At 44.8% G+C, this 13,557-nt stretch overlaps 1 long non-coding RNA gene across 1 annotated transcript in view; it reads left to right on the forward strand.

Annotated features, from left to right (window-relative positions):
- Positions 1–378: 378 nt before the first annotated feature.
- Positions 379–13,557, forward strand: part of LOC142830668 (uncharacterized) — a 44,340-nt gene continuing 31,161 nt past the window's right edge. The window contains exon 1 of the long non-coding RNA XR_012906111.2: positions 379–534. This is a non-coding gene — a long non-coding RNA (uncharacterized LOC142830668). The remainder of the gene's footprint in view (positions 535–13,557) is intronic.

A 13,557-nucleotide genomic window follows, 5' to 3' on the forward strand; every position in this document is an offset into this window, starting at 1 on the left:
TGGCTCATTAGGTATGCAAATGAGGCTCAGCAATATTCCATGCTTAGCCTCATTTGCATATTACTCACGCAAGAAGCTGCGAGTGTAGACATAGCCTTAGGGTACTCCTGTAGAGCCCATTATTACAATAGGTCAAGCTCTCCCCAGGCTTCCTCTTACTAGAATTCAATGTACTGTTTTTGTGAGCAAAAACTTCAGTCTCACCTCTACATCTATGGAAGTCTCTTTGGCAGTTGTGTGAGGGTGTGATCAGCCGCTATAAATAGGGGCCCTTTTGGTGCCAGCACCTGGTCACTTAGAACCCACAGGGCACTGCCTAGTTAGAGTAGGAGAAATTTAAGCAGTCTGATTGTATTTGTCAGGTTATTGGGGATTTCTTGCACCTGTAGGAGTCTGATGAGCAAATGAAGGTAATTAAAGCATCAGCTGAACAGCTCAAAGAAGAAAGCAAGCAGGATAAAAGGGCTGAGTCAACAAGCAGGGAGGAAAGGCTATCCTGTCTGTTGCTACATTTTGTTGTACCTGGAACATAAAGTAAGAAATACTAATAAATACACTTGGTGATGGTACTTAGTAGGGTGTATGTGCTGCTTAATCATCAAAAGAGCTTACAGGCCAGGGTTTCTAGGGCTGGAGCCAGATGCCATCTAGGCAACAGAACAGATGTGGTTGGTTACTGGAGCTTTGCTTTAGGTATCTATCATACATAATAATTAATCTAGTTTTATATGTCACGTCACAAGAGATTTTAATGTATGATTTATTTGCTTATAGAGATGCTACTTAGGTGCATCATCTGATTTTTAGCAAGGTCCTGCACAGATTTACCTTAGCCTCAATGGGCTCAATGATATACAAAGAGGTCATGACTCTAAAGATTATGCTATACATAAGGGCTACTTCTATACTGCAGGCTTTTTGCGCAAGAACTGTTTTGCATAAAAGTTCTTGCACAAGAGCGTGTCCACACTGCCAAGTGCTTTTGCACAAGAGACGTGCTTTTGCGCAAGAGAGTCCATGGCAATGTGGATGCTCTCTTGCGCAAGAAAGCTCTGATGGCCATTTTAGCCATAGGGGTTTCTTGCGCAAGAAACCCCTGTTGCCCATCTGCACTTCCTTCTTGCACAAGAGCTCTTGCACAAGAGGGCTTATTTGTCATGGGGAATGGAATAACTCTTGCACAAGAAGTTCTCTGTTCTGACGCTTACTGTAAATTTACTTGCGCAAGAACGCATGTGCAGTGTAGACACTCTGCAAGTTTTTGCGCAAGAATGGATGTCCTTGCGCAAGAAACCTGCAGTGTAGATGTAGCGAAGTAGTTCAGCCTGGATTAGCGCCTCCACAGATGTACGCTATCATAGTCTTACTGAAGCCAACAGAGTTACAGAAAATTTACACCAGCTGAAGAGTCAGAAATTTCTTTTATTTTTTCTCCAACCACAGACTGATCACATAGCTTCCTCTAATTTTAGAGATTTATGTAAAGTAGGGAAATATTATTAATACATCCCTAACAAATATTCTCCAACCACTGCTTCAAGAGCAGCTTGGTATTTTACTATCAATTACTTTAAAAGATATGTCCTCACACTTTATATAAACACTCACAAACATTTTAGTTTAATTTAAATTTAGATATTGCCCTAACCAAATAGTGATGTGCCCTGTGGTTTTTTTTTTCTGCCAAAACATGATTTACTAACTCCAGTTTGGAGGTTAAATAGTGCATGACCTTTCTCCATATTAATATTTAAAGCTTACCTTGTACAAAAAATCAGATGCTGACACAAATCTCACAGGACTAAGAGGTTTCTAACCTTTCAAAGAAGCAATGCCACATTGAAATATGTATTACTAAATTCAAAACAGAATATGTAACAAATGGCCCACTAGCAGATATTGAGTTTGCAAATTTCTTTCTATGCAAGCAAAAATCTATTTTTTTTTAAAGAATTGCAGTACCACAAAGGCCAACACTTGACATCATAGCAAAGGCCAACAGCATAATGTGAAGCACTGAAGGAACAAGAGTAATTTTACCACTCTGTCCTAAGTGCAGGAGCCATTTAGTGCCCTTTTCAAAGTAATACATAGATGTTGCACTTTTTAAAAGGTGAGCATTTACTTATGTGTTTATAAAGATACAATTTATAATAATTAAAGAACTAGGTGATTGTTTTTTGCAGTTGGACCAATTCAAAAAATGTGAATATCTTGCAGTTTTATCAGCTAACAGAGTTGATGAAAAAGAGACCAGAGTTATTTAACAGAAAGCCAAGTTGTTGATGGTTAACCTGTTGTAATATAGCACTAATCTGAATGTTTTTATTTTTTACAATTTTAACACACATGCAATTTGCCAGTGTGAAAAGATATTGTTTAAACCAAAATTATCTATCATCACCATTTGTAAAGCTCTTGTCCCTAATATCTAAGTACTACACATGAATTTAAAAACATGAATTAAAAAATTAAGTAGGCTAAGTGTGGGCAGTAACCACTCAATTTCACATCCACCCCAGTTGGAGTATGATGATAGTTCTACATCATGCAAAAGGGCTAATCTAGAGCAAATTTTTCATGGCTACATAGAATTTTCTTCATTTCTGAAGTAGCAAACAGGTGAATTTTACATAGGCTTGGCAGAATTTGATTTTTATTTCTTATAATTTCAACAGGTAATATTAATGCTTATTTTAAAGCATTTTAATTTTTATCTGTATTCATAGGTGAATTTCTGGGCAGGTCAGACAACAGTGGGAGGTTCAAACAGTAATTGTGCAATGCCGATAGATGATGAAATTCAAAATGTTAAAACTTAATAACTATTAAAACATAAATTGGCATCACATGTCAAAATATACCCAGTAAATATCCTTAAAATAAGCTGTAATAAATTCTCAAAGAACATTTTTCTATCTTTGTCTACCTGTCAATTTTGATTGTAATAGATGGAAAGGAAATATTTTTGTTTATGTGGATATGGTGAAATTGATGTTTGTCCAATAATATAATCCTTCCCAGTTTAGTTTTACAGCATGGCCTGAAGATGGCCATGGAAGTAATTATCCTTTTTTCCCTTGTAATGGTGTCCCAGAATTTCTGATCTGCTGCTGTTTAGGTTCTACCTCTTGCATCTGTATCAGCGTTCTGATACAAAACAGTTTGCATAATGCTCATGGAGGGCAACTGAAATTAGAGTGGCCATTGGCCTGGGAGTGCTTTAAATATCAGAGCCAGAACTTCAGATTGAATCTGTTAGTGGCAGGAAGCCAGCACAGACTGCAGAGCATTGCTGTGCTATGTTGTCTTGTCTATACTACTTATGAGAATAGTGTAAAAGTTCTAGTTCCTTCATACATTTCTGGTCTAATCCTAGTTACTGGGAGTTGCTGCAGTCCATCTATTAGGTGCCAAATGAATCAACTGCTGTTGCCAAATTATTGTTTGATTAAAGAAATGGATGGAATAGTCTTGCAAAGAGGAAGGTTGAGGAGAAGAAACCCTTTTAGTGATTGCAGTTATTTGGTTCTCTAAATGTGAGTTATGAGGCATGCTAGCATGATGCAATAACTGCATGAGTTTGGGGTGAGTCCATACTAGGTAGACTAGAGATTTTGGCTTAAGAGTAATATTGCAACTAGAATAGTGATTTGGAGCCTATGAAGATGACACTCTGACTCAGATACTGACCATTTCAGTCTGTTGTATTCACTAGCTGTTAGCCAAGAGCCAGAATTCTGGTAACCTCTGATCACACTCTGCCCTTCATCCTGCCATATATATATATATAGTTGCTAACACAAGAAAGAAGATCTGGGGAGCTGTTTGGGAACTCTGGAGACCATGCCAGAGTTGGCAACATAAGAGAAAATAAATCTCTCAGTACTCTGACACATCATGGTGCTTGCTCGGAGCTCTGAGGGTTCTCAGCTGATGTGTGCAGCTTGGGTGATGCTGTGGAAGGGTAAAACCCCACTACCTGATCTTGATTTGCATTTTCAGGTTCAGTGGGTTCAGGTTGCTCCTGTACCTGGAATTATAATGATGTCAAATGTGATCATATTTGCAAGTAATGTTGGTTAATCTCTTGGATTTACTCCCACACAGCCTTAGAGACTTTTCATATTGCTTTTCCTGCTGCTTTCTATCCAGGTGTTTTATCCCTGTGATGGATAAGAGGTGTGCTAGTCAGCACTCGGTAACTAAAGAGCTAAACTCAGGTAGCTAAGGGGGTTGGCAGGACGCCAGGAGAACCAATGGGATACAGTCCTGAAATCTGATTTAAGGTGATATGCCTGCCTGCTCTCTTTGTGTGAGTTTTCTAAGTTAGGAGCTGGAGGAAGCAAGATGAAGTAATCAAATGGAATTACCATGCCTACAAGAAAAGTTGGGCATGGGAAAGGACTGGGCCTTGAAGAATGTATCAGTACGGATCATGAGTAGATAGAGAAATGTATGTTTAGTTGCCATCAGGGTATTTTTCTTTGTTTTCTTGTTTAGGTAAACTTCTCTATGTGAAATCCATGTGCTTCCCTCCCCCCACCCCTATTGACTATACCTAAGCTGTGCCAGAGCTTGGACTACTCCTCTGGAAGAAATTCAAGTGATTCTTCCTGGGTTTTAAAAGGAGTTGTACTCTTGATGGTGGCAGCCTCTCTCCCAGTGTCAGCAAATCTGTGACTGGGGAGCTTTTGTAAGCAGATCCTATGGAGGCACTCAGAGTGCCAGAGTGGGGAACAGCCCTGACAATCCCAATAGACTTCCTAAGGCGATCTTTCATCTTCTTCCTTTTTCCTGACTATGCCCTCTCCAACTCCTTTGTGGTGGCTTGAGATAAAGAAGAAATCACAATAAAATATTTAAAACTAAACATTAGTCAGCAATGACAAAGAGAACAGTAAAAGCGACATGGACAATTGATCTCTTTGAAATTATATACACTTTGACTGTCTTTGTCAGCTAACAGAGTTTTCCTCTAAATCTGCAGCTACTGGTGGTTCTAGGAATGAGCTATATTTGTGGAAATTCAGTCTTTGCAAACAAGATGTGATCCATTTGATTCTAAGCCACATACTGGTTCACAAAGCGTGATTCATGTAGAACAGTGTATTGCTAAATCTCAAAAAGGTTTTAGTGAGTCACAAGCATAATTTGAAGGCATGAAATTGCTCACAGGAGTAATGATTAAAGACAACATAATAATATAGAAAGAACTTGCAAAATCATACAACATTCACATTTTAGGTATTCCTGATAAAATAAATTGTACTTAACTAACAGATAAGCTTTCAAATCAACTGAATTCACTGACTAGTTCATTCCTAATCATATTTTAAACTTTTCACATTCCCTTTAAGTTCCCCTAAACATTGTTATCAATGATATCAACCAAGATTCTCATGACTTCGTTAGGATTTACCCTTGATCACGAACAATACATAAACTGAGCTCAGAAAACTAAGATAAACATCTCTTTCAGTACTGAGAGTGAATGTCTTTCCTAGTGCTAAAAAACAATTCCATCAAGAAGAAAGATTTTGCAAATCTGAAATTCTAAGTTGAGGGGTTGAGGAGCATGTTTTTTAGGTCAGAGGCCACTGACCCACCGAAAAAACAGCCAGGGACTGCACACAAGTGAGAAACAAAACACGACAAAAAACATCACCTGTCACAAGCATAGATTCCACAGTGCTGGAGGGAGCCCCATGCCTCAGGGGCCAGATCCACAAAAGCCGGGGACTGCATCCAGCACCTGGGCCTTAGGTTCTTCCCCTCCCCCATTCTAAGTGTATGTGTTCAGTTTCCAGCTAAACTCGGACTAATTCAGAAATGATGAGAAGCCTTAGTTAGCTGAGTGACATTTTCCAAGAAAATGTTTGTCAAGGAAAAATGCTGATTCAACAACATTGAAGTGTTTTTTGAATTTGTGTCAATTTTACCATGTTGTTCCTGTCAAAAATATGTAAACAACAAAAATTCTGAAACAGTCTAAACATTTCATTTTGACATTTTCAACATAAAACATTCGTGGGGATTTGGGCTTGAAATTATTTTTTCTTGTGAAGTTTCCTTCAACTGTATTATAAAATAAATCAACATTTTTATATCACATTAAATGAAATATCCAGTTCAGTCTGACATTTTTTTACTTTGGATTTGTGGAAAATGATAAAATTTTCATTTTTGGTTCAACCCAGAATTATTTTTTTCACCCATTTTTTTTGAAAATGCCAAAGAACTGAAAAATGCTTTATTCACTCAGCAATAATTCTTTATTATATAGATATGATCAGATTCATAATAAATAACATAAACACTGAGGGTATGTCTACACTACAAAGTTAGTTCGAACTAACAGACGTTAGTTCGAACTAACTTTGATAGGCGCTACACTAGCGCTCCATTAGTTCGAACTTAATTCGAACTAACGGAGCGCTTAGTTCGAACTAGGTAAACCTCATTTTACGAGGATTAAGCCTAGTTTGAACTAGCTAGTTCGAATTAAGGGCTGTGTAGACCCTTAATTCGAACTAGTGGGAGGCTAATGCTTCCCAGGTTTGCCTGGTGGCCACTCTGGCCAACACCAGGAAAACTCTATTGCCCCCCTCCCGGCCCCGGAGCCCTTAAAGGGCCACGGGCTGGCTACACAGTTTGTGCCAGGTGCAAGGCTGCCAGCACCCGTGCCAGCAGACCCTGCACCTGCCACACCATGAGCCAGCCACCCAAGGACACCCAGCGCTCCACTGCTCCCCAGGACCAGCCTGGCGGCTCCCAAGAGGCGGGCGCCCGCTTGGTCAAACCTCATCGAGGTTTGGGGGGAAGCCTCCAATGTCCAAGATCTCCGCCCTAGCCACAGGAACGCAGCCGTCTACAGCCGCATGGCTGCCAGCCTGGCCGCCAGGGGCCACTAGCGCAGCCGGGAGCAGGTGCGCTGCAAGATTAAAGATCTGCGGCAGTCCTACTCCTGGGCCTGCCAGCCAGGGGCCGACCTGGAGGCCTGCCCCCACTTCCACGCCCTGGACCGCCTACTGGGGGCTCATGCCGTCCCTGCCCCCTGGAACATGATAGACCCCGGGGCAGAGGGCCTGCTCCAGGAGATGGAGGAGGAGGAGGAGGAGGGCTCTGAGAGCCAGGAGCCTGCCACCAGCCTGCCCAGGACCCGGGACCCCCGAGGCACCCCACAGAGCCGCTCGCCTGTGTCGTCCGAGGCCGGGGAGGCGTCCACATGTGAGTACCATCGTGTTCCCCTTATGTGTACGGGGGGCTGGGGCGAGAGGGAGCCCCGGGACCGTGCGCCTGGGCCTTGCCCACCAAGGAGCAGCAGCTGGGGATCCTGCAGGGGCCCTGGCCTTGCAGAGGGGAGCTGGGTTTCACACACCTGGGCCCCTGGGGTAATTGACCGCTGGTCTTCTTGCACCACAGCTGCAGCACCTGGGCCTGCAGGGCGCACCACCCCGCCTGCAGCAGCTGCCCGTGCCCGGGCAAGCAGGAGAGCCAGGAATGAGGAGGAGTACCAAAGGCGGCACCTCCGGTTCATGGATCACCAGCTCCGCACCCAGGACCACTGCGCCGGAGGAGTCTGGAGGCCCTGGAGGAACAGGGCCGTGCCCTGCGAGGCCACATACAGAGCCTGCTCGACCGCTTCCCATTTCCCCCTCCTGCTCCCCCTCCTGCTCCCTCCACACCCCCCGTCCCTCTTGCCCCCCCCCCCCTCCACGACCATTTCCCACCGACGACCCCGGACCTGCAGTGTGGCGAGACGGAGAGGCAGCCGGACTCCCACCCCTGAGCTTTCCTTTGCCTTCCTCCCTTCCCTCCCCTTCCAGCTCCCTTGTCCCAGGTTTCCCCCTCCCCTCTCCCACCCTGCCCCCTCCCTCCCCCTACCACAGTTATGTGAAATAAACAGACGTTTTTGTTTGAAAAACAGGTGTCTTTATTTTACAGTAGGTAGGGAGGGGAAAGGGGAAGGGGGGTAGGGTGGAAGAAGGCCCCAGTGGGGCATGCAGGGAGAGGTCAGTCCTCCTCCTCCACCAGGAAGCTCTCCCGCAGGGCTTCCCGGATCCGGACGGCCCCCCGCTGGGCTTCCCGGATGGCGGCGGTGCGGGGCTGACCGTAGTGTCCAGCCATGCGGTCAGCCTCAGCCATCCAGGCTGGCAGGAAAGCCTCCCCCTTTTGCTCACACAAATTGTGGAGCACACAACATGCTGCCACCACGGGAGGGATGTTGTGCTCGGCCAGGTCCAGACGGATGAGGAGGCATCGAAAGCAGGCTTTCAGTCGCCCGAAGGCCCCCTCCACCACGATGCGGGCCCTGGTCAGCCTGGCATTGAAGGCCTGGCGGGAGGGATTGAGGTGCCCCGTGTAGGGCTTCATCAGCCACGGCTGCAGTGGGTAGGCGGCATCCCCCACCAGGCACACGGGCATGTCCACGTCCCCGACGTGGTGGTCGGGGAAGAAGGTCCTGGCCTGCAGCCGCTGGCACACGGAGGAGTTGTGGTACACCCGGGCGTCGTGTGCTTTGCCGGGCCAGCCCACATTAATGTCCATGAACTGTCCCCGGTGGTCACACACGGCCTGCAGGATCACGGAGAAGTACCCCTTGCGGTTCACGTACCGGGACGCCTGGTGTTCCGGGGCACGGATGGGGATGTGCATCCCGTCGATGGCCCCCCCGCAGTTGGGGACGCCGAGGACGCCGAATCCCCGGATGACGGCGTCCGGGTTGGTGAGGCGGACCACCCTGCGGAGCAGCACCCGGTTGATGGCCTTGACCACCTGCGGAGAGAGACACAGCAAAGCGCCAATCAGTGGGGTGCCCGGGTGGCTGGGAGCGTTCGTGCCCTGGCAGTGCCCAACACCCCACTCCCGGTAGCAACCCCCCTGGCGGCGTGTAGTATGGCCGGAACAGACCGACCCCTCCGGTGCGGGGCGCTTTCGCCTCCTCCCGCCCCCCCTTTGTCCCTGGGGCGGCCCATCCCCTCCTCGCAGCCCCCTTCCCCCCCGGCTCAGTGGCCGACGAGTGCCATACCTGCATGAGCACCGCTCCGACGGTGGATCTCCTCACGCCGAACTGGTTCCCGACGGATCGGTAGCTGTCCGGCGTGGAGAGCTTCCATAGGGCGATGGCCACCCGCTTCTGGAGGGGGATGGCAGGCCTCATGCGAGTGTCCCTTCTGCGCAGGGCAGGGGCGAGCCACTCGCAGAGCTCCAGGAAGGTGTCCCTCCTCATCCTGAAGTTCTGGGTCCACTGTCGGTCCTCCCAGCGCTCCAGGACGATGCGGTCCCACCAGTCGGTGCTGGTGTCCAGACGCCAGACGCGGCAGGGCACGCCGGTGCCAGGGCGCCGCCACGGCTCCTCCACGGCCCCCAGGGCGGCCAGGCGGAGAGGCAGGGGGCTGACGTGCACCAGGAGGTGCCAGGCAGCCTCGAGCCATTGGTGGCAGGCTTGCAGCAGCAAGTCCAGAAAGTGCACCAGAAGGTGCACGGCGAGCTGTTGCTCCATGTTGCCACCTGCGGCGGCCCCCCCAAAGGGAAGCACCGACACAGACGGGCACAGAGACCAACGCTTTGCTGTCCCTCAGCGAGGTTGGCAAGCAAGCAGGAAAAGCTGAGAACCGGCTGTCCAGGGGGGGTTCCTTTAAGCTCGAGCCTCAGATCACCTCAGACAGCAGCCACACAAAGCAACTACTGACCTGATGCCCTGCCAGAACCTGTTTCAGCTGCCTTTAAATGCCCCCCTGCGTCCAATCAGTGTGGACGCGCTAGTTCGAATTAGCAAAACGCTAATTCGAACTAGTTTTTAGTTCTAGATGCGCTACTTCGAATTAGCTTAGTTCGAATTAGCGCTGTAGTGTAGACGTACCCTGAGATATTGGTAATTGTCTCCTTCTTTCTTCTTCTCCCATGGTCCTCTGAACTCCGTGCCTGAGGAAAAGGGCTTGATTATAATTGCCTTTCCTTTGTATAATCTACATAAGTTCACAGTTACTTGGGGTCTGTCCACAGTTACTTGTGGAATATTAGTGTGTGTGTGTGTGTGTGTGTGTGTGTGTGAGAGAGAGAGATACAGATGGTGCATGGTGCCTCTGTTTGTATAATCAGGATAATTACACATGCATACCTCTTTTGTAAAGTGCTTTGAGATCTATACTATAGAAGACCCAGGGATGATGATGATGATGCACCTTGTTTTATGTAATACACAATTACATATTTAGAATGTGCAAGCACAATGGGAAGAGGGGGTATGTGTGGTTCAGATGGAGAAAGGTCAATACAGAATGAAGAAGTAGGTACTAGGTTCAGGATTCCCCTTTGACCATGCCTCTTCTCCTGTGCTAGCAATGGAAGGAGATAAGATGTAACAGCTTATTATGAGGAGAAGGTGGGGCAAGGGCCAGCATGTTGGGACATCTATTGAGAGAATAAAATACAATACATACCAGTATAACTAGATGAAATATGTACTTGCTTATACAGCAGGGATTGATCATTCAGTTTGATCCACTGCAAAAGGAAGTTTAAACATAATTGTAAATTAAAGTCAAAGCAACTAGTCTTCTGTCTCAACTTTTTTTCCCCAAAGAAATCTTGACCTCATGCTTAAACTGTGGTACGTTTGAGAAAAAATGTATTTTTAAATGAGATCAACCAGGGTGTCACCTAGGACTACAATTTTAAACTGAGCTTGCGTTAATTACAGTTGCACTTACTGTTAGGCCAGCTCCGTGCTGAGTTAAGGTCTTCAGCTTTTATCTAACCCTCCTTTTCCCTCTGTTTGTTCTTCACATAGGGTGATAGGAACCCATACAACATGGAAATGTGTGATTCATTCTATTCTGGTTTCTTTAGACATAAAAAGTTTTTTAGGGTGAGTTGAAGCAATGGCAATAAAGATGTAAATCTTCAGAAGCAGGAGAGCTACACTTCCTTGGGCACTTCACAAATGAAGCATGGTTTTTATAAAGAGGAGTTTGTTAGGAAACCCATGGAGATAAGAATTTCTGTAATAATTTGCCAGGGGAAAAAAAAAATCTGTAACACATGTCACGGTATTTTCTTCAGAACTGCTATCCACATGGGACCAAAGTCTTTACTCCTTAATCACTGCAGTAATTAGAAATGATGTTGGTGAATGTTAGTTGAACATTGTGTCACTTTAAATGTTAAAGCACTTTCACATTATTTTCCCATTTCCTTCCTTCCTTCTCATCTGTCCACTGTCTGATTAGATACTAACAGAGCTGACCTTTTCTCTGATGCCTGGGCAGCTTTGCAGTTTGTGTATTAAGAACTGCATTGTATATTAGGAATGTTTGCACTGGCAGTAAAATACTTATTATGCATTATTTTTTCATTAATATCCCCTTCTCCTCATCCCCCCATGAATACAGCAGTTAAGACACAAGAAATGTAAACCAAAACAAAGAATTCAACTGACCTAACTTACAATGCCTTGAAACTGACACAATCAATATGGGATTTATTACATGGTGGAATCAGTGACAGTCACTACAGTAATATAACTGGAATGGCGAGCCCTTAAAACATGCTAAAAATTCACATACAAAAATATTATTTAAATCATGTCTGCATGAAGTATGCATCTCTAAATCCAGAATAATGTAACTGGATTCTGGGACCTGATCAATGTATAATGTAGGGAAAGATAAAGAACATCCATTTCAGAGCCCCCTACAGCGCTGCACTGAACACTGTATTCCATGGCCACCTATGGGCCCTGAGAAGTAGGGAATAGCTGTAGGGTCTGCAATTCAGCTACACCCCCTCTATACCTCTGCTGTGCTCTGACCACTCATCCCTTCAAATTCAGAGCCTGGCTAGTGTAGAGCCATTATTTCAGATGTGCAATAACCAGGGAGGCTCCCTATATAAGGGGTTTTCTCTGGAGTTGTTTTACCCCCATATGCTACCAGTGCACCATAAAGATTTCTCCATGCTGTGTAGCTGAAAGTAAAGGTAGCAATCAAGTGGCAAGCCAAAAGCAAAAATCATTGAAAACCTCTGTCAGAAGGATTCTTTATAAAGATAATCTTTTTCACAGATTGGGCGAGCGGTTTGTTGAAGTTTGGTTTTTGCTTCCTGAATCTCATATATCTGCTTGTCAATTTTTTTAGCTGCCATTGAATAAAAGCACAAAATAAGCCTGGCAGAAGTGGTGGTAAAACTGAAATTTAAGTATGCAAGTGTCATTCACTTGCCTAGTATCAAATATCACAAACTACTTTAAATGACTTATCAGAGGTAGCAGTACTCAGTGGAAGATCTGTGGCTATTCTTTTAGGTGGAGATTGTCTTTTTACACTTTTGATCTTAATCTTTATTTTTCAAAACATCAACTCAAAGTTGTTTTTTATGTTGCTTTCTTGAATAGCTTTTGATGAAAAGATGGAGCCTTTCAAAGGTTAGATCTGGACAACAGAGCAATGGCACAGCTGTGATGCATCTTTTCTCTGCCACACACACACCTGCCCCCACCACTTCTTGACCTACATGGCTTAGAGTCCTTCTTGATGTTCATATTGTTAAAACTGGCTGAACTGTCTCTAAGGATCTCCTTTGGTCTTTGCCAAAAAGCAGCTCTAAATTCCACTCCTTGTCTCTAGATTCATTTCTTGCAGATTGAAGCAGAAAATCAGCAGGATCTAAACTTCACCTTATGAGACAAGTTTTATGACTAAAGATCTCTTTTGAGAAAATGGGACAGACTACAGCAGCTTTTGAAATGCTTTAGGAAGAGGGAAATACAAAATAAAAATTGCATACCAAGGAAGAAAAATAAAACATACTTATTAGCATTATAAGTACTAACAACAATTATGCTTCTAAATATTTACTCCACTTTAGGCAAATCTTTGCTTTGAGCCATGCACACCATATTACTAGGAGAAAATAATTCAATTATTTAATATAAGTATATGTCAATTATAATTAATTTACTGCAGTATGACTTTAAAAAGTATGAAATCTGAAAGATGCACACGAAAAACATCAGCAAAATAGATGCACAGATGCAGTAATGTAGCTGCTGTGCTAAATTGTTTTATATTAATGGGTAGCAGGTTTAAAACTAATAAAAGGAAGTTCTTCACACAGCGCATAGTCATCCTGTGGAACTCCTTGCCAGAGTAGGCTATGAAGGCTAGAACTATAACAGAGTTTAAAGAGAAGCTAGATAAATTCATGGAGGTTAGGTCCATAAAAGGCTATTAGCCAAGGGGTAGAAAAGGTGTCCCTGGCCTCTGTTTGTCAGAGGCTGGAGAAGGATGGCAGGGTACAAATCACTTGATCATTGTCTTTGGTCCACCCCCTCTGGGGCACCTAGTGCTGGCCACTGTTGGCAGACAGGCTACTGGGCTAGATGGACCTTTGGTCTGACCCAGTATGGCCATTCTTATGTTCTTATTAGTACCAAATGGTTCCAGTCAGAGACTGAAGTTCCATTAGTTAGACATGGTAAAAATACTTCATATGACACTTCCTGCCCAAAAAAGGTGTATAGCCTACATTATAATCATATTTGTAAACATGTAC

The sequence above is a fragment of the Pelodiscus sinensis genome, chromosome 9 (assembly GCF_052426305.1).
Source record: "Pelodiscus sinensis isolate ZL-2025 chromosome 9, ASM5242630v1, whole genome shotgun sequence".
NCBI classification, from domain to species: domain Eukaryota; kingdom Metazoa; phylum Chordata; order Testudines; family Trionychidae; genus Pelodiscus; species Pelodiscus sinensis.